Source organism: Chiloscyllium plagiosum, chromosome 26 (assembly GCF_004010195.1).
Source record: "Chiloscyllium plagiosum isolate BGI_BamShark_2017 chromosome 26, ASM401019v2, whole genome shotgun sequence".
Classification (NCBI taxonomy): Eukaryota; Metazoa; Chordata; class Chondrichthyes; order Orectolobiformes; family Hemiscylliidae; genus Chiloscyllium; species Chiloscyllium plagiosum.
This window is the reverse complement of record NC_057735.1, coordinates 9671992-9694090: the sequence shown is the minus strand read 5'-3', so window position 1 is coordinate 9694090 and position 22099 is coordinate 9671992. Positions and strand designations below refer to the sequence as shown.

Below are 22099 nucleotides of genomic sequence, written 5' to 3'. Positions count from 1 at the left end.
TTTGCTCAGCCTATAATTTCAGGGCCTGTCTTATCCCAGGGATCAATCTCCAGTATTGTCTCCAGTGTAGATTAGATCCCCTACAGTGTGGAAACAGGCCATTCGGCCCAACAAGTCCACACTGACCCTCTGAAGAGTAACCCACCCGGACCCATTCCCCTGACACTATGGGCAATTTAGCATGGCTAATTCATCTGACCTGCACATCTTGGGATTGTGGGAGGAAACCAGAGGAAACCCACACAGACACGGGGAGAATATGCAAACTCCATGCAGACAGTCACCCAAGGCTGGAATCGAACCCAGGTCCCTGGCGCTGTGAGGCAGCAGTGCTATCCACTGAGCCACCGTGCCACCCACAGGTATATACTTAGTTAAATATGGAAACCAAACTCGAACATGGTGTTCCAGATATGGTCTCATCACAGTCTGTAACAGGATTTATCTATTCCTATATTCCAATCCCTTTGCAAATGAAAGCCTTAAGTTTATATAGTGCCTTTCATGACAGCCTGAACACAACCAAGGATGTCTCAAAGTGCTTTACAGTCACAACTACCTAAGAAGAGTTATAATGTCGGGAAAATTAGCAGCCAATTTTCACACAGTCAGATCCCATTAGCAGCAATGGAATAAATGATCAGCTGACTTTCTTTTGATGTTGATTGAGGGTGAAATATTAGGTAGGACTAGTTCTTTTTAAAATATTGCCATGAGCTTTTTTACACCCACCCAAGAAAGGAGACGAAACTTCAGTTTACCTTCTCATCTGACAGGATGGCCCTCCCACAGCACTGCTCTGGAGTGTCATGTACCTTCAAGGGCACAAGCGATAGCATGAGCCACAACTCTCAGAAGAGGAAGAGCGATACACCAGAGCAGAGTAGGGATTGCTCTCCAAGCCACTCCCCATCCTGAGTTGGAAATATATCACCATTCTTTCATATCACTGGATCAAGATCCTGGCATTGCCTCTCTAAGTGCATTGTGGGTCAACCCACAGCAGGAGGTTTCCAGTGGTTCAAGAAGGCAGCTCATCCCACCTACTCAAGGGCAACTAGGGACAGGCAATAAATGCTCTGTGACCTGTTTGTATTCTCCATTTTAATTTTTTTAATTCACTCATGAGACTTTAGGGGTTGCTGGCTGGGTCATCATTTAGTTGTCCATTACAACTCTTCTTAGGTAGTTTGTGGCTGTAAAGCACTTTGAAGAACTTGAAGGTGGTGGTGTTCCCATATATCTGCTGTCCTTACCATAAGACATAGGAGCAGAAATTAGGCCCAACGAGTCTGCTCCACCATTCAATCATGGCTGATAAGTTTGTCAACCCCATTCTCCTGCTTTCTCCCCGTAACCCTTGACCCCCTTCACAACCAAGAACCTCTCTCTCTCTCTGCCTTAAATATAATCAGTGACTTAGCCTCCACAGCCTTCTGTGGCAATGAATTACCCTGCTAGATGGAAGTAGTGACAGGTTTGGAAGGTGCTGTCTGAGGATCTTTGATAAATTTCTTCAGTGTAAAAATTGGAAGAGATTTCAGAGGTGAGGGACAGGGATGCGTTACAAGGCCAGAAAAGCAAATGGAGAAAATGCTTGAGGCACTCAGCTGATCAGTCAATATCTAGAGAGAGAACAATTTTAAACGTGGACCCTCGTTCACAATTTGATTTCTCAAAAAGGCTGCACACTGACAGCATTCCCTCAATTGTTCACTCCATCCGTGCTGACTGAGCTGCTGAGAACTTACAGCACTTTTTGTTTCATATTTTCAAAATCCTTTGCTCGGCATTTGTGTTGCACTAAGCTTGTACAGATGGATATATCAAGATTCATTGTGGATCTTGTAAAAAGCAAGAGGAATCTCTCACAGTGCCTTGGTCAACTAACATGCCTCAATCAACATCAGGGAACATTGAATGATGGTTTGTGGGATGTTTCAGAGGTGATTGATTGGCTGTGAAGTAGATGCAAAAGGCACTCTATACAAAGGCAACCCTTTCCTTGTTTACCACACTGGTTGTGTGCCTTTTTCGTTGAGTTGGTTTATTATTGTCACACGTACCTAGGTACAGTGAGGCATTATGTTTTGCTTGCAGAAGGGACAGATCATACCATACAAAGTGCTTTAGGGTAATATAACAGAGCGAGGAATACAATGTTACAGCTGCAGAGAAGGTGCACAAAGAGTGAGGTCAGCATTAAACTTGAACTTTGAGATGTCCATTCAGAAGTCTAAAAACAGCAGAGAAGAAGCTGTTCTTGACTCTGTTGATATGTGTGTTTAAGCTTTTCATCTTCAGCCTGATGGAAAAGGTTGAAAGAGATTATAACCAGGGTGGGAGGGTCTTTGATGGTGTTGGCTGTCTTTCTGAGGGAGAGGGAAGTGTAGATGGAGTCAAGGGTGGGCGGTTGGCTTGTGTAATGGACTGGGCAGTGTTCACAACTCACTGTAGTTTCTTACGGTCCTGGGAAGAGGACTTGCCACACCAAGCCATGATTCATCCAGATAGAATGGTGCATGGTGCATCTATGAAAATTGGTAAAGTCTTTATAGTCATACGGAATTTCCTTAGCCTCCTGAGGAAGTAGAGGTGTTATTGTGCTTTCTTGACCGTTGCATTAACGTGGGTGGACCAGGATAAATTGTTGGTGACCATCATTTCTAGGAACTTGATGCTGTCAACCCTCTCCATCTCAGGACCATTGAATAAGGTCTGTGCAGAGAGTTCACAAAGAGTCGACATATATCGGCACTATCATTAGCTCAGGTATCTGTCATCCATTGGGCACAGCTTATTTCTTGTCATTTGTCTCACTGATTTATTTGATAACCTTGCAAAGAGGGTGGATTTTACTGAGAATAGTTCATCCATAACAAGTCACTTTTTGCCAAGATCAGTTTCATTGTGATTAATAACAGCGTGAAGCAAGCACTGCACATGCTACACAATAATATATTAAAGACAAATGGAGAAGCTAAAAATAAGCAGAGTAATGAGCCTGAACACAGGACGCAATGTGTAAGTATGTGGTTGTAAGCTGTAAAACCCTCAGAGTAAATGTCATCTTTAACCATCCTGGACAGAATTTCCCATGTGCAGCAAGTTTAAGTATTAACGACTAAAGCAAGCTGGTACCAGTGTTCCACGAAAGTATTCCCAGGTGGATTTGTCTCCTTGTCTCATTGCTATAACTCTCTGACCCATTTGCAATCTCTTCAATGGATTCTAGCTTCTTGTAAGTTGACCCTTCCTGGTCCACAGCATAATTAGTGCAGTCTCCATTTGAATTTTTTAAATTCATTCATGCGACGTAGGGGTCACTGGCTGGGTCAGCGTTTATTCCCTGTCCCTAGGTGCCCTTGAGGAGATGGTGGTGAGCTGCTTTCTTGAACCACAGCAGTCCCTGCTCTGGTCAAGTGTCTCGCTCTTCCTCTTCTGACAGTTGTGGCTCAGTTGCTATCGCGTGTGCACTTGAAGGTACATGACACTCCAGCGCAGTACTATGGGAGGGCCACCCTGTCAGGTGAGGAGTTTTTCTGAAGTGTCGTCTCGATTCTCATTTGGGAGTAAAAGAGTTCCATGGCAATATTTTGAAAATAACTAATCTTAGTCAATATTTAACCCTCAATCAATATCACCAAAATAAAATCAGCTAGTCGTTTATCCAAGTGGGATCTTACTGTGTGCAAACTAGCTGCCACTTCTCCAGTAGTTGACTGGCTGTAAAGCACTTTGAGACATCCAGGAATAAATAAATCTGGCTACAGTTGTACAACTACTGCCCGTTTCACCCTTTCCAATTCCTCCATAACCCAGCCATCCAATCACCCAGTACCAATTACCTGATCTACATTGCTACCAGTCCAGCAACGTTTCCATTTCAAAATTCTGATCGCCTTTTTCAAATCCCTCCAAGACGTCTCCCTCCCTATCTCAATGAACAACTCCAGCCCCACAACCCTCAATTACTAGGGGTCACGATTTCTAGGTGAGAGGGGTAAAGTTGAAGGGAGATATGCATGGAAAGTTCTTCCTGCAGAGGGTGGTGAGTACTTGGAACACATTGCCAGCGGAGGTGGTAGGAGCAGTAACGATAGCATCATTTAAGATGTATCTAGACAGATTCATGAATGGGCAGGGAGCAGAGGGATATAGATCCTTAGAAAATAGGCAAGTGTTTGCGTAGAGGATCTGGATCGGTGCAGGCTTGAAGGGCCAAACAGCCTATTCCTGTAATGTAATTTTCTCCGTTCTTTGTACAACTCTGTGTTTCTCCAAGTCTGTTGTCTTGTGCATCTCTTCACTGCTGGCCTCCAGTCCCTGGACCATAAATTGTGGATATTCCTCCTTAACACTCTTAACCACTCTGTCATCCTGTTATCCTTTAAAACACTTCTTGACATAGGACTTCTGCCCAAGCTTTTGATCACGTCCTGACACCTCCTTGCAATCAATATTTATGACCCATTCCTAATTATTGGGCCACCTTTAGCAGTGCATGTGGCATAGACGCACATTGCTGTTAGAGAGACAGTTGTAGGATATTGACGTGGTGACAGTGAAGAAATGACAATATGAATGTCGTGAAGTCAGTGGGGTGTTGTTCAGAGGTGTAGAACCACTGAACGTCAAAGCGAGGTTTTGTTGTGGCTTTGGTGTCAAGCCCTGATTGGACTGTGAACTGCCTTGGGACATTTCACTACATTAGAGGTGCTATATAAATGCAAAGTATAGTTGTTGCTGAGACATAGTGGGAGTTGGCAGCGCCACACATAAAATGCATTAACCTGCTCATGTCACTGCTGTGACCTTTTAGAATTGGCTTGTCTGAAACCGATTTTGCCTGAAAATCCCTCCTGGATGGCGGCACATGCTACAATAAGACACAATCATTTATTTGCCTCTGTGTTTCTATGCCATTCTTTTCCATTTATTGATGGCCTTTTGACCGACCCTCAGGAACCCTTTCATGATTCTCACATAGCATTTTGCCCCAAAGTAATAGGGAGACACCAGGACAATTTCCCAACTATGTAGTTGAGTAAAATACAAATCAGTAATGTCAGAGAATTGTCACTTGCAAAAATGACAAACGGAATTGGAGCAGGCAATGAAAATGTAGACAGCATCAGAATTAAAAGCTGTGTAAGAGGTTAATGGATTATAAATGCGGCTGTGTGTGTCCAAATATTAGCAAATCCATTGCACTGCTGAAAATATTCATGCAACTCTCAAGAATCTCCACATAATATTGAGCATGTCCCCCATCTCCCGACCACAAATACTCATACACTCTGAGGGATGTATTATTTGCAAAAACTATTCAAATTAAACTGTGCTACTGTGGCAAGGAGCATCAACAAATATTGAATATACAGAGACTTGAATTTGCAAGTCCTATCCCTCTCTCTCTGAATCCTCTAACAGGTCCTCGAGGGAAAACCTCACTTTGAAAACCTGGATTCGAAGCAATAATGAGTTGAGACGCTGCTGGGGAGCTTGGGGGTTGGTGCTGGTGGGTGGTAGGGAATTAAAAGAACAACACCATTTTTCACGAAATGAAATCTCTGGCCCCGTTCCAGATTCTGCAGGTTTTGGTCTGGGAATAAGTAAGCAAGTGTCACAAAGAGAAATGCAGCGAATTAAAAGCAGGACACGCAGGTTAGATTAGATAAACTATCAAAATCAACACGGTATGGAATGACTTTGCTGCAATTCTGGTTAATATCTTTCAAAGGTCCGTGGGCTATGACAGAGAGGAGCAAATATTATCCAAAATATCTAGAAGGAGGCATTTACTTGCATGATATGCAAATCAGTTAGTTTAATAATAATGCAAGCTTTCAAGAGCCTTTTGGAGGTCAGCATCGCTGTTTAATTACCTTCTAAAGGGCATCAATCGAGAGTATTACTTATTTTAACTGCTCCCTAATCTATCACGTCTAACCCTGCTGCCCTGATTTTTTAATTCGCTGCATTTCTCACCCACTTACTGGCTGCAGTGTGAAATAGTTCTCAAGCCAATTCTGCAGAATTTTTAATTTGGCCATAGATTTCACTTGCACCAATTAATTTCATTGTTCATTCTCTCTCCTCCTCCTCTCCTTCCAACTTCCAGCCAAGTAAAACTTCTACCAAACGTACAGACATTTTCTTTTCCATTTTTAAATGGTCACCCAGGCTGCTGTTACTTAACATTGCAAGATGTGAAACTGTTGGGTGACTTGCGTCGATTGAGCACAGAAGTGGGTTTGAACCACCCGCAGTAGGCAATACTGGTGTCAAAGCAAAGAAGGAGTGTGGGTGCTGAAAAAGCACAGCAGATCAGGCAGCATCCGAGGATCAGGAGAATCGATGTTTTTGGCACAAGCCTTTCATCACGAATGATGACGATGACTCCTGATGAAGGACTTATGCCTGAAACATCGATTCTCCTGCTCCTCGGATGCTGCCTGACCTGCTGTGCTTTTCCAGCACCACACTCTCGACTCTGATCTCCAGCATCTGCAGTCCTCACTTTCTACAAAGCAACGAGAGGCAAGTGGGATGGTCCTAGAGTAATAAAAGGGTCTCACATGTCTGAGAATGCTTTCACCTCGAGGAATTGAGGCAAGAAAATAATTCTTCCTCCTGTACTTTTCAGGTAGTTGTGGAATTAGCTGGTACATTCATGGCTGAATCCAGTATAGAAACAGGCTATTTGGTCTGTCAAACAGGCCCAACTCCTGTCTTTCCCTCCAGTGGGACCTTTCTGGAACTGCATCTGTGCATAAGGGCAAATTGTCAATGGTCACGCACTCTTCACCAGCAAGCTACTGATGCTCAGTGCTGTCCTGTTGTCCAGAATGGGACACATGTAGACAAGGCAAGGAGGCCCATTAGCCAAACATCCCTCCAGGCCTGCAACATCGACCTGTGATGCTGTTTGTGTTTTTCTATGTTTTATCCAAAGTGACATATAATGCAGAAGGCCAGATTCTTTTTAGTCAGATATCTTGAAATTTGTTTACAACTCTATTTGTGAGTTTCTGATATCACAGACTTACACACATAGTCGAGGTTCTCTGCTTACTGATGTTACTGTACATTGCACAGACATAATTGACCTACTACGCTGATACCATTACACAGACAAAGTGACTGAAGGTGAGGCGGGTACTTTAATACTGGAATGTTACATGTCATGAAGCTGTACAACTGTCTTAAAGATATTGGCCTTGAAGTAATGCAATAAAACAACACTATGGTTGCTTGAACAGCACTGTAGATGAAAATTGATCACACAGTCTGCACAGAGAATGGCTGCACAGCCTTTTCTCATTCTAGATTTCCTTATGCATTTATTCAAATGACTGTCCTCGTATTTCCTGATTACAGAAACAAGCTATTGGAGCAAGCGCCAATTCTGCGTGTTCTCTCCTTGACTCTAGAGAAACTGATTTGAGACTATCGAGATTGATTTCCATTTTTGTCACACTTCTGCCAAGTTCTTGGATCCTACTGGAGTTCACTCCCAGGTAAGGTTCGAAATAAACATCTCAGAATCATAGCTTTAAAACCATTCATCACATTAAACAAAAACCTGAACCAGAAACCTTGAGGTGCTCGAACTAGCAATCAGAACTGACATTTGCTCCCTTCCCCAAGATGGAGTCAAGCTTCGAGGACGGCACGGTGGCTCAGTGGTTAGTACTACTGCCTCACAGCGCCAGGGTCCCAGGTTCAATTCCAGCCTCGGGCGACCGTCTGTGAGGAGTTTGCACATTCTCCCCATGATTGTGTGGGCTTGTTCCGGGTGCTCCGGTTTCCTCCCACAATCCAAAGATGTGCAGTTCATGTGAATTGGCCATGCTAAATTTCCCATAGTGTTAGGTGCATTAGTCAGGTTAGAGGAATGGGTCTGGGTGGGTTAGTCTTCAGAGGGTCATTGTGGACTTGTTGGGCTGAAGGGCCTGTTTCCGTACTGTAGAGAATCTATTCTTTCCAGTGAACCGGTTATGTACCGGTTAAAAATTCCAATGTGGAGATATGAATAAATCTTAAACTATCATCACAAACCCTTGCTCAGCATTATGCATCCAGCCATGCTACTATCTACATCCAGCAATGAGCAATAGGCAGAAGATCAAATTAATAGTCCATGATATTGCACCGGATATTAATAGAACTATCACAGAGGAATGGGGCGGAGGGTAATTGCCATAGAAGCTTCCCGAGCACTGCTTTGGAAACATAGCTCAGTCCAAGTGGATGGAGTGAAGGACCCAAAATCTCGTCATATTCATGATTCATAAGGTCCTAGCTTCAAGACTATTGAGAAACAGGAAAAGGCATGGACCATTTGACCTGTTGAACCTGCTGCATCTCCCAATAAGATGACTGTCCAATCAAACTTTGGCTTCCACTCCACTTTCCTCCCAGTTCTGCACAGCCCTTGACTTGCAGAGATTTGTGAACAAAATCTGCATGTCCCTCCTGTGTGCTGCATTGAGGGAATGTTGTGCCATCTTTCAGAGGAAACATTAAGCTGAGATTTGCCCGGTTAGTTGGATATAAAAGTACTCTATGGTATTATTTTAATGAAAAGAAGATGAGCTCTGTACAGAGTGACCAATGCTTAGTGCTCACCACATCGCGAAAGAGATAATCCACTGATCATGGAGAATGTCTGGGAATTTTCTCCCCCAGAGAGTTGTGGAGGCTAGATCAATGAAAGTTGTTAAAGATTAGGTAGAGATATTTTTGAGTCACCTGAGAGTTTAGGTCTGTAATGAGCTGGCAGTAAAAGAGGAGTTAAGACTTGGGGCAGATCAGTCATTACCTTGCTGAATGGCAAGGCAAGCTTGAGGGGCCGAATAGCCTTCAGCCCCTGCTGTAATGCAACCGTTGTGTTCCTCTGCAACCTCGAGCTGTAGAAAATCACGTGATGGAAAACCGCTGTAGAAGATCGCTAATAGAATATCGCTATACCCATTCAGTAGAAAGCTCACATTATCCAAACAACATCCACAATTTGTCAATTGCATCATAGCCAATTTGTGCCGACAAAGTGTGCGTTACAGCAGAACAACCTGTACTCCTGCTCGGATTTATTATTCTCTTATGTTCACTGTAACTTTTTTCTGGGATCTTGCTGTGTACTGATTTTCTGTCATGTTTCACATCTTAGAATGATGTCTACCTCATTGGCTGTGAAGCTCCTGAGGTAGTAAAAGGCGTTACATTAATATAAGTCCTCCTTTCTTTCAAAAGCCAGTATTTGAATAAGCAGCTTATGCAGGTCGATGCAAGGAATAATAGTTTCTTCTGCAGAGTACAAAGTCTTCCACAGGGACAGTGTGAAGATTGTCTTTTAAATCACTGCACGGAAACACAAAAACAAACAGTAGCTTGTCAAATGAAACCGTTTACAAATTTCCATTTATTTCTCAACAGGCAGAGGTTACCCAACTCCCAGATCATCAGGTCAATGACATCAAAGAAAAAGCTCAGAGAGGAAAAATTATTTGCATATAGGCAATCAGGGTACCTGAATTCCTCATGAAGAGATCATCCCTTAGTGCAAATCCCAGCGTATCTGTGGTAATGAAAATATCATGAGATAACTGGTCCTTAATGAGCTGTGCTTTGCAGAACAGCTGTAAATCCAAGTGGCCAGTGCAGTAGGAAGTGCAAAGCTATTCTCAATGTGTTGTGGGCAATTAAAGAGGCTGCTCCCTATTCAATTAATTTACTGGCATGGGGAAATGAGAGTAATCAAGGATATAAACTGTATCCTGCCTTGTATAGTTTTTTTTCATATCACCTTCCCTACTCCTGAAGGTACTAACTCTCAGTGGGATTATCAGAGAGAAAGCCACCTTGTCCCTTTTTGGGAATGTAAGCCGGGATGTTTGAGACCTGTCAATCCTGACCCTATTCTCACACAATGTTCAGTGATGTGGGGGTTTCTAGAATGAGGCAATGAACAATGAAAAGGGGTAGGAATTCTTGCTGATCTTTTCTTTCACATGGGGCTGAAGGTTCAACCTCGGCAGTGCAAATAAAGTCATAGAGATGTACAGCATGGAAACAGACCCTCCGGACCAACTCATCCATACCGACCAGATATCCCAACCCAATCTAGTCCCACCTGCCAGCACCCGGCCCATATCACTCTAAACCCTTCCTATTCATATACCCATCCAGATGCCTTTTAAATGTTGTATTTGTACCAGCTTCCACCACTTCCTCTGGCAGCTCTTTCCATACACGTACCACCCTCTGCGTGAAAACATTGCCCCTTAGGTTCCTTTTATATCTTTTCCCTCTCACCCTAAACCTATGCCCTCGAGTTCTGGACTCCCCCACACCAGGGAAAAGACTTTGTCTATTTACCCTATCTATGCCCCTCATAATGTTATAAACCTCTATAAGGTCACCCTCAGCCTCCGACGCTCCAGGGAAAACAGCCCCAGCCTGTTAAGTCTCTCCCTATAGCTCAAATCCTCCAGCACTGGCAACATCCTTGTAAATCTTTTCTGAACCCTTTCAAGTTTTAGAACATCCTTCCTATACAAACGCCTTCTTCACTATCCTACCTATCTGCGACCCTACTTTCAAGGAGCTATGATCCTGCACTCCAAGTTCTCTTTGTTCAGCAACACTCCCTAAGACCTTACCATTAAGTGTATAAATCGTGCTAAGATTTGCTTTCCCAAAATGCAGCACTTTGCATTTATCTAAATTAAACTCCACCTGCCACTTCTCAGCCCATTGGCCCATCTGGTCAAGGTCCCATTGTAATCTGAGATAACCTTCTTCGCTGTCCACTACACCTCCAATATTGGTGTCATCTGCAAACTTACTAACTATACCTCTTATGCTCACATCCAAATCATTTATATAAATGACAAAAGGTAGCGGTCCCGATCCTTGTGACATTGCCCAAGTCAGCACAGCCCAGGTATTGAAGCTAATTCCCTCGCCTTGTCCCAGTCAGGCCGAAGGACAGACCATCTGTCCTGTTGATGGGAAGGCAGTCGGTGAATGAAATAGAGATATTCCAGCATGGGAATAGAGCAGGATGGAGGTATTGATGTAAGAACTAACCTATCACAGGGGTCCAATCATGTGGAGGTAAGTCTGGAGGAGCAGGGGAAGTACAACTCCTTCTCTTGGCCCGCAAACAGTGCGACAAAGGATCCTTTCTGATGAATCCATCTCTTCACACATTCTTACAGAACCCATTTGAGAGGCTGTTGGACACACAATTGGCAGCTTCTGAGACTGATGATGGTTAGTCTTTGAGCTCGAACCAACAAAAAGACTTCAATGTAGCAGCAGTTTAGACCAATCAAGGAAACACTAATTTGAAGGAGAAGACTCCAGGAGTAGGCTGGTCACAGCTTTTTGAAAAGGAAGTCAAGAAAATTGAATTCTCACTCTCCTTTCTGCCTGTACTACTTTCTGTTCAAGGGAGGAATGTAATAGATGAGAAAAGGATAAAGAGCATTCTGCAAAAGGCAAAGATGAACACAATAGTCTTTATTATCACGCGCAATCAATGGGTGCAGTGAAAACTTTGTAATGTCGCCTCTCGGCACCATTTTAGGTACAGAGTACCTAGGTACAGATATTGTAACTGGTGTTACAGAGTAAGAAAAATATAGGTAAGCATGGGAATAGAGTTTAGAAAGTCTCGAACAATAATGAAAGATTTCCAGAATGTGTCTGTGCCCATCGGACTCGGAACACGAAGTAACGCCACCACCACGCATCGGCTCACATTCAGACCCACTCCGCAGATGCTCCAGCACACGGCCTCAGTCCATCCTGACCCTGCTGCCGTCACTCTGGGTCTCAGAGCACCATTCGGCCCCAGTCCGTGCTGACCCTGCAGCCGTCACTCTGGGACTCAGTCCGCCATTCGACCCCAGTCCGTGCTGACCCTGCTGCCATCAGTCCTGGACTCAGTCCACCATTCAGCCTCAGTCCGTGCTGACCCTGCTGCAGTCACTCTGGGACTCAGTCCGCCATTCGGCCCCAGTCCGTGCTGACCCTGCTGCCATCAGTCCTGGACTCAGTCCACCATTCAGCCTCAGTCCGTGCTGACCCTGCTGCAGTCACTCTGGGACTCAATCCGCCATTCGGCCCCAGTCCATGCTGACCCTACTGCCGTCACTATGGGATTCAGTCCGCCATTCGGCCCCAGTCCATGCTGACCCTGCTGCCGTCACTCTGGGACTCAGTCCACCATTCGGCCCCAGTCCATGCTGACCCTGCTGCCATCACTCTGGGACTCAGTCCACCATTCGGCCCCAGTCCATGCTGACCCTGCTGCCGTCACTCTGGGACTCAGTCCACCATTTGGCCCCAGTCCATGCTGACCCTGCTGCCATCACTCTGGGACTCAGTCCACCATTCGGCCCCAGGCCGTGCTGACCCTGCTGCCATCACTCTGGAACTCAATCCCTCATTCAGCCCCAGTCCGTGCTGACCCTGCTGCCATCACTGATGGTCTCAGCGTGCCATTCGGCCCCAGTCCGTGCTGACCCTGCTGCCGTCACAATGGGATTCAGTCCGCCATTCGGCCCCAGTCCATGCTGACCCTGCTGCCATCACTCTGGGACTCAGTCCGTCATTCGGCCCCAGTCCATGCTCACCCTGTTGCCATCACTCTGGGACTCAGTCTGCCATTTGGCCCCAGTCCATGCTGACCCTGCTGCCATCAGTCTGGGACTCAGTCCGTCATTCAGCCCGTGCTCGCTCTGTGGCTGCTGCACTAACTCAGTCTGCATTCTCAGCTTCTGCCTGGGTCCTGGTCATGACTTTCTCCCTCAACTCCATTGTCCAGTTAAAAGTCGGGTCAGTGGGAGAAAAGAATACTGCAAAGAGGAGGAAAAAAAGGAGAAGGAGAAGGAACTGGCAAGCAGAGGAGCTCCAACTGGTGTGTCTTACTCTGCCACCAGCTTGTCTTGTCTGGACTGGAAACGTTAGTTTGCTCTCTCCACAGATGCTGTCTGACCAGTTGTGTTTTATGCTCCAACTGATGTATTTTTCTGCCGGTAGAATATCACTTCAACACTTGCACCTTGAGGCACCAATGTGCAGCCAAGGCATCTCAGGATCTCCATGAGAATGTAGGACTCTATCATCTGAATAACAGAATAAATGTCCGTATAGGACCAACAGGAAACTCCTGTGTAGTTTTTTTCTTTTTTCCTTCCCCCCACACTACCACCTAAGTGCGGTAGTGCTTATTTTTTTTTCCCCAGCACCCATGGTGTGTGTGTGTGCAGGTGTGATACACAGTGAAAGACACAAAGTGCACGAATCTTTATTCAAATTCCACCACCAGGAAGATAGGAAAACACCCGAGTGGCCAGTGACAAACACTGCCCTTCACAAAAGGGCAATGCTGTGTGATCAAAACAGTGAAGGGGAGGGCAGGGATTAAATCAAAATCGAGTTGGAGGGAGAAATGATGCCCTCCACTCCCTGCGGCGCCCACCTCTCCCTGAACAACTCCAGGGTGTTGGTGGACACCGCGTGCTCCTTCTCCAAGGACACCCGGGCTCTAACGTAACCGCAGAAGAGGGGCAGGCAGTCGGCCCTAAACACCCCCTCCACGGCCCGCTGCCTCGACACTCCTGTGTGGTATTCTGATTTTCAAAGCCACTTGAAAGAATAACTTCCTTCTGCAGGCAATCTCAGGCCTTAACAAGGGACTAAAGATACTTATTCACTATGTTTTGGAGTTGTGAATATCTCTGCAACAAAAAAGTTTTCTATCCTGCATTTCTCCACTGTGTCACTTGGGTGGAAGTGCCAGTTGTGTGAGTGCAAGAACTTTGGAATTCTTCTGCAAGCTTCTCATTTTAGGCTTGACTGTGCTGTTTAACTGCTAACAGCTGAATATTTGACTTGGGAATCGCACTGACATAATTATATGTACTAATTCTATCTTTTCCCTCCCCCCACACTACCACCTAACTGCGGTAGTGGTTATATTTTTCCCAGCACCCATGTTGTGTGTGTGCAGTCTGTACTAATTCTATTGAGTTCTCGCTGCTCCAGTTTGCTCCAAAGATGTGCAGGTCAGGTGAATTGGCCGTGCTAAATTGTCCATAGTGTTAGGTGCATTAGTCAGGGGTAAATACAGGTTAGGGGGTTGGGTCTGGGTGGGTCACTCATCGGAGGGTCGGTGTGGACTTGTTGGGCCAAAGGGCCTGTTTCCATACTGTAGGGAATTTAAGCCAATCTAATTTAACTTTAAACTTTTCAAAGGAATTCCATGTTTCCATGAGCTTGATAATCTGGTTTCATAGGCTTTGTTTGAACTAACTCTTTCGTGTTTTCTTGCCTTGCTGATGAGTTTCTCTTCCAGCCTCCAGCTACCATCAATACAACAGTTTGTGCATGTTTATGGTCCACTTGGATTGAAAGAACTTTCTCTTTGGCTTGACCTTACTAGTTATTATTGTATTTCTTCTGATGGGCCTTTTCTGAGGGTTGAAATATTTCACCGAGCATGTCACGCTCATGTTAATGTTCCCTGTACGTGATGGCAAAGAATTATTCAGTACAATTCACTTCTGCCTGTGCTGCTGTGGAACCATCCACTCTGCCTGAAACTTCAATCGTATTAAATTTATTTTGAAATCTGATACCACCTCCTTGCACAACTGAAGATCTTGATTCTGTGGCCACTTGACTGGCTGTGGAAACCTGTGAGTTTTAATTTTCTTTCATTTTGGATTGAATCTTGCTTCCTGGCAGTGATCTGACTAACCCCTCTGGGAGGGACTGTCAGTGCAGTTTGCTGTTCCTGCATCTTCTGGGCAGGCTCTATGCAATTAGTAGATGACTTTGCTTCTTCTTTATCTTGTTCAAGACAGAACTGATTCTCCTTAAAAGAGACAACTGGGTTTCCAGGAACAGTGTCCCCAGTGCGTTAGCTTAGGAATGTCCAGAGTTTGACATTTGAGTAAATGAAGGGTTTGTGTGCTGCTTTCCTTCTCTGTAATTACAATGTGAAAGAGCAAACCACTGCCTGGAATGCTCTCTGGTGGCTCAATATTGCCTTCTTTGGCACTTCCTTGAATGCATTGCTTCCAGTTTCTGGCTTGACAGAGATGGGAGGGCCCATGTAATCTTAGGGCTGATGTATTTTCAGTGTCTTGTAACTGATAGATACCTAAAGCTTGACAAGCAGTCATGCTTAATAAAGCATCATAATGATTAAGAATTATCGAGACTGATTACTAAACTTAGTGGTCTCAGACTAAGCCCCACTCTCTGCAACTGGATCCTCAGTTTCCTGACCCACAGGCCACAATCAGTGAAGATTGGGGACAATAATTCATCCTCACTAACACTCAACACTGGAGCCCTCTCCTGTACTCACTGTATACCCGTGACTGCGTCGCCAAATACTGGACTATTGCCATTTACAAGTTCGCTGATGACACCACAATAGTCAGTCGAATTTCAGATGGCGATGAAACAGACTACAGACAGGAGGTGGAAGATCTGGAAAAATGGTGCACTGAGAACAACCGAGCTCTCAATGCTGGCAAAACCAAGGAACTCATTATTGACTTTCGGCGGGATATTACTCATGCCCCTCTACACATTAACAGTGCAGAGGTGGAACGAATGGAGAGGGTCAAGCTCCTGGGAGTGGTCATCCACAATAAGCTTTCTTGGACCCTTCACACGGACGCACTGGTTACAATGGCCCAACAACGTCGCTTCTTCCTCAGGCAGCTGAGGAAATTTGGCATGACGGTGAATACCTTACCAACTTTTAAAGGTGCGCCATCGAGAGCATTCTGTCTGGATGTATCACTACCTGGTATGGGAACTGTACCTGTACCATTCAAGATTGAAGACAATTACAGAGAGTGGTGAACTCGGCCTGGACAATCACAAAGGCCAACCTCCCATCTATTGAATCCATCTCCCCCAGGCCCGCTGTCAAGGAAAGGCCGCCAGTATTCTCAAAGATCCATTCCACCCTGGCAATGTTCCTCTACAAACTCTACCATCGGGGAGAAGTTACAGAAGCCTGAACACACGCATCAGCTGGTTTCAAAACAGTTTCTACCCTATTGTTGTTAGAATACTGAATGGATTCACAAACTCTTAACATTCGCCTGGACCTGTGCCTTTAACTGCACACTGTGCCTTCGCATTCTCTTACCACTTGCTTCTCCCCTTCTCTGGATAGGTATATGAATCGGAAGAGTTTAGAGGGATATGGGCCAAGTGCTAGCAAATGGGACTAGATTAGGTTAGGATATCTGGTCGGCATGGGCGAGTTGGACCGAAGGGCTTGTTTCCATGCTGTACATCTCTATGAACTCTATAACTTAACTAGGAGGAATCCAAGCAAGTCAGTTTTATACAGAATTGCAAACAACAAGAGAAAAACCACGGTAGAGCTACAGCAGTAGCATATATAATTAAACACAGACTACAGTAATCTGTGAGGAGTCCCAGTAGCGTGGAAGGTCAAATGACAGGATGAGCTCTTCCTGGAAGATGTGACCTTTCCCCAATAAAAATTCAACTTCCTTTAAAGTACAGACCTTCAGGATGAATCTTGGCACACAGAAATTTGGGTAATTGGAAACTAACCTGGTTTTAAATTGGAGACTGGAGAAAATGTATTAATCCTTTCAGATGCTACTCAATGGTTAAGGCCAGGAATCATCAGACCATTCTCCAAACATTGGTGCATTCAGAGTAAGAGCCAAACGTGCGCTACACTTTGCTACAATGGAAAAGTGACTACAGAGAGCATATATGTACAGTAATTGAATTGAATTTATTGTCACATGTACTGAGGCACAGTGAAAGGCTTTGTCTTATGAGCAATACAGGCAGATCACAGAGTTAAGTAGCATAGATGGTATGACAGAGTTTCCTTCACACATACTCAGTAGTAATGGCCAGAGTAGAGATAAAACTCCCCTTACTCAATAATGATGCTGATAGGGAGAGGTGAAGGGAAGAGGAAGTGGGCCGTGGTGGTCACAAGCAGATACATTAGGCTGTGCTTCGATTCAATGTCACCCTGTGCAAGGCAATCCAACATATGCAATGAATGCACTATTGTATTTCAAACCATTTCAAATCACTTTGAGATTATAAACGCAGCCGGCACTCCTTCCATTCCCCACTAGTGTCCAGCGCTGCAGCCTCCTGTCCCATAACAATCCCAGTGTATCCTGTGCTGAGTGTTAAGGCTAATATTCCCTCGAAGCAGCATCTCTGTGCATGTGCACAGACACTCCAAGATTCCTCATATAGTGATCAACATTGGCACAATGACTGAGGCATTGACTTCCAGGTGTGTGTGTGTGTGTGTGTGTGTGTGTGTGTGTGTGTGTGTGTGTGTGTAACATGTGCAGCATTGCATTGGACCCTTCCTAATGGTCCCCAGATATTCAGATGCATCACAAACTCAGTTTGCAGGTGATGTTGTCGCAATGACAATGGGGCTTTACTCCTCTCCAACCCTTCCGGATATACCAAAAAAACTATATTTGGGATGAAAGGAGCAGGCACAGGCTTTTCGCCCCTCTCCATCATTCAGTGAGATCTCACCTGATCTGATTGTGGTCTCAACTCCACTTGGTGTCTGAACCCCACAAATTTTTAAATTCCACCAGCTGCAATGGTGAGACTCCAAGGTGATGCCCCTTTAAGATCTGTAGATCAATCAATAATTTTGACACCAGGGAAAGACTTGCATAGTTATGGGGCATTTCATGACCTCTGGACCTCCCAAATCATGTAACAGCCATTGAAACACAGTTACTACTGTAATGTAAGAAACGAAGCAACCAATTTATACACAGCAAGGTGACACAGATGTTCTGTCCTTTGTAGTTAGACAATGAATGTGGAACATCAGACAGAATGTGCCTGAACTTTGTTGACAATAAAAGAGATTTCCTGAGCACTTCTGGAATACTGTGTCCAGTTCTGTTCGCCCTGTTATAGGCAGGATATTATTAAGCTGAAGAGAGTTCAGAAGAGATTTACCAGGATGTTGCTGGGAATGGAGGAGTTGAGTTATAAGGAGAGGCTGGATAGGCTGGGACTTGTTTCACTGGAGCGTAGGAGGTTGAGGGGTGACCTCATAGAGGTTTATAAAATGATGACGGGCATAGATTAGGGGAATGGCAGGTGTTTCTTCCCTAGGGTGAGGTATTTCAAGACTTTGGGGTATATTTTCAAGGTGAGAGGAGAATTATTTTAAAAAAGACATGAGGGGCAATTTTTCTTATATGAGAGTGGTTCATGTGTGAATTGAGTGTCCAGAGGAAGCAGTGGATGTAGGTACAGTTACAATGTTTAAAAGACATTTGGATAAGTACGTGAATAAGAAATGTTTGGAGGGATATGGGCCAAGTGCAGGCAAATGGAACTAGATTAGTTTGGGAATATGGTCTGCATGGTCTAATTGTGCCAAAGGGTCTGTTTCTGTGCTGTATGACTCTATGACTATGACTCTATGAAAGATGGGTAAAAACGATTCATATTTGTATAGCATCATTCAAGATGTTCCAAATTGCTTGACAACCAATGTTCTTTTTGAAGCACAGTCACTATTGTAGGAAAGGTGGTGGCCAACTTGTGCATAGCAAGCTCCAACAAGCACCAACATTTTTATGACCAGATAACCCATTCATTGCAATGTTGATTGAGAGATATCTATTGGCTAGGACACCAGAGATAATTCTTGTGCCCTTCTTTAAAATGGTGCCGGGGAGCATTTAAAATCAACTCGGCAGGCCTCAGTTTGAAATCGAATCTGAAAAGAAGCACTCCCAACAGTGTTGCACTGCCTCAGTGCTGCACAGGTATTTCAGTCTAGATTTTTGAACTCAAACCTGTGGAGTAGGACATCTGTCCACATGGGAGGATCTAGCACTGGGGAACACCATTTCAAGATAAGGTGTTGCCCGCTTAAAATGGGGATGAGGAGAAATTTCATCTTAGCGAGGGTCGATGCTGTTTGGAATTCATTCCCCCAGTGAGGACTGGAGGCTGAGTCATTGAATACATTCAAGGCTGAGATGGACAGGTTTTTGATTGACAAAGGCATAAAGAGTTGTGGGGTCGAGGCTGGAAATTAGAGTTAAGGCAACATCAGATCAGTCAAGTGCAAAGGCAAAATGTGGCAGATGCTAGAAATCTGAAACAAACACAAAGAATGTTGGAGAAACTCAGCAGGTCTGGCAGCAACAGTGGGAAGAGTCATGCCAGACTTGAAATATTAAGTCTGTTTCTCTCTCCACAGATGCTGCCAGGCCTGCTAAGTTTCTCCAGCATCCTCTATGTATATTTCAGATCATCCATGATCCTATTGACTGGCAGCATAGGCTCAGGGAGCTGAATGACCACCTCCTGCTCCAATGTGTTATGTTTTTACATCCCACTTGAGAGGGCACAAGATTAGTTGAGGGTGCTTGAGACTAAGTATTGGCTAAAGAAGGACCATCAGTTAGTATATTTGAACTTCCCTTTGTTTGTACTGGTTATATTTGTTGTAATGGGCACTACGATAGGGTCCCTATCCTCTGCACATGAACCAACATTTTCCGAGCTACCTTCAGTGCCAAGGAAGGGTTACCGGACCCAAAATATTAAGTTTGGTTTCTCTCCACAGATGCTGCCAGACCTGCTGAGCTTTTCCTGCGACTTTTTTTGTTTCCAAAAAGAGACAATCTAATCACCACCCCTTGACATTCAATGGTGTTACCAACACCGAGTCATGGAGTCATGGAAATGTACAGCATGGAAACATCCCACCTCAGGGAAAAGACTTTGTCTCCCCTTTCAACATCTTTGGGGTTACCATTGACCAGAAACTTAACTAGACTCACCACAGTGGCTACAAGAGCAGGTCAGAGGTTAGGATTACTTCGTTAGGCAGTGAATAAATAATCTCATGCCTCCCCAAAGCATGCCCATCATCAACAAGGCACAAGTCAGGAGTAGATGGAATACTCCTCGCTTGCCTGGATAGACACAGCTCCAACAATACTCAAGAAGTTTGACACCATCCAGGTCAAAGCAGCCTGCTTGATTGACACCACATCCACAAGCATCCACCCTCTGCACCACTGATGCTCAGTAGCAGCAGTGTGTACTACCCACAAGATGTACTGCAGAAATTCATCAAAGGTCCTCAGCACAGCACCTTCCAAACCCAAAACCACTTCCACCTAGAAGGGCGAAGGCAGCAGATCTATGGGAACAGCATAATCTGCAAGCTCCACTCCAAGCCACTCACCATCCTGACTTGGAAATATATTACTGTTCCTTCACTGTTGTTGGATCAAAATCCTGCGATTCCCTTGCTAAGGGCATTTGTGGGTCAGCTCACAGCACATAGACTGCAGTGGTTCAAGAAGGCAGCTCACCAGCTCCTTCTCAAGGGGAAAATAGGGACAGGCAATAAAATGCTGGCCCACCCATTGGTGCTTACCACCCGCAAGTGACTAAGTTTTAACAAGTCATTCTGAACATTTGAAGAATGGTCTATTTGGGCTAGGTAAGGGAAGAAGGAACATTGGAAACTGTACCTTAGGTAGTTGCAGATTGTAAAGATATACAGTTGTAGCTTCTCTTCTGAACACTGAGATTTACTGTACTTGCTATATTGCATGTCTCCAACTCCTCAGGAGTATCTCTTTGATGAATCTGTACCTCACGATTGACAAGAACATAAGTGAATGTGGATAGGAAATGAAACCCTTACAGGATAAAAGGGTAGACTGAATATGTATTCTTCTATTTTAATGGCACAAAAATTAGGTTTGAAGTAATTATAGTACGTGGCAATGTGAAAACTATGTGATACCTCTCTCATATTCAGAAACAATCACTGGGCTCTAATCTCAGATGATGACAAGAATTGATGGAATTTAAACATCGAAGGGCAGAGAAGTCCATTGTAGTAGCAATGACTGCATAGTTATGATCTGGTTTAAGGTGGGTGAATCGGAAAATCAAAATGAAGCCTCCTTCATAACTACATTGGGTAGATATTGAGCTTAGCTTGCAGGACTTGTTCCATTGATGATTCTAAGAACTGGACAATGATAGAACACAGAAGATGACCGCTCAGCCCCTTGTGTCAATGCTGACCCGTTGGTACAGCTTCCCAGTGTCACTCCCCTATGCTTTCTCCATCAACCCATAATTAACTTTTCACCTTCAAGTGCTGATACAATCCTCTTTTGAATATTAACTACTTAATTTGTTTCCAGCTACTTTTCAGGACCCTTTGCTGCAGAAACTAACATCTTCACGCTTCTAGAAATGAGTTACTCCCTGCTGTCTGATGGTGCTGTCGGATTGGCTGAAGGATGTCTGGTTTGAGAGATTTGCTGTGAGGGGTTTAGAGGGTGGCCAGACAACCCAGTAGTGGAAAGGGTAGACCATGTTGTTAGATTGATATTGGCCTCCCACACCCACCAGGGAGGGATGGAGTGACTTGAATTTATTGATGGGCAGGAGGGAATCACAGAACTGTTACGGTGCAGAAGGAAGCCATTCAGCCCATAATGTTTGCACTGTCTCTATTACTTGGTGCCAATCTCCTGCCTTCCCCCGATCCCCCACCCCCCACTGGAGTGTAGGAGGTTGAGAAGTGACCTGACAGAAGTTTATAAAATAATGAGGGTTTGAAAGAGTTAATGGGAGGTATCTTTTCCCTAGGATGGGAGCTTTCAAGGCTAGAGGGGACATTTTTAAGGTGAGAGGAGAGAGATTAAAAATGACATAAGGAGTAATGTTTTTACACAGAGAGTGGTTTGAGTATGAAATGAATCTCCTGCGGAAGTGGGGGATATGGATATGGAAGACATAGACTGTAGGGAAATAGATGGTGACATCTTGCAAGATGTCCAGATTACCGAGGAGGAAGTGCTGGATGTCTTGAAATGGTTAAAGGTGGATAAATCCCCAGGACCTGATCAGGTGTACCCAAGAACTCTGTGGGAAGCTAGAGAAATGATTGCTGGGCCTCTTGCTGAGATATTTGTATCATCGATAGTCACAGGTGAGGTGCCGGAAGACTGGAGGTTGG

At 44.6% G+C, this 22099-nt stretch overlaps 1 protein-coding gene across 2 annotated transcripts in view; it reads left to right on the top strand.

Annotated features, from left to right (window-relative positions):
* Window positions 1-22099, top strand: part of LOC122563075 (leucine-rich repeat neuronal protein 1-like) — a 216073-nt gene that overhangs the window by 187631 nt on the left and 6343 nt on the right. For both annotated transcript variants that reach the window (XM_043716458.1, XM_043716459.1), the window contains one exon: window positions 7384-7523. The gene's annotated coding sequence lies outside the window, so the exon portion shown is untranslated. The remainder of the gene's footprint in view (window positions 1-7383; window positions 7524-22099) is intronic.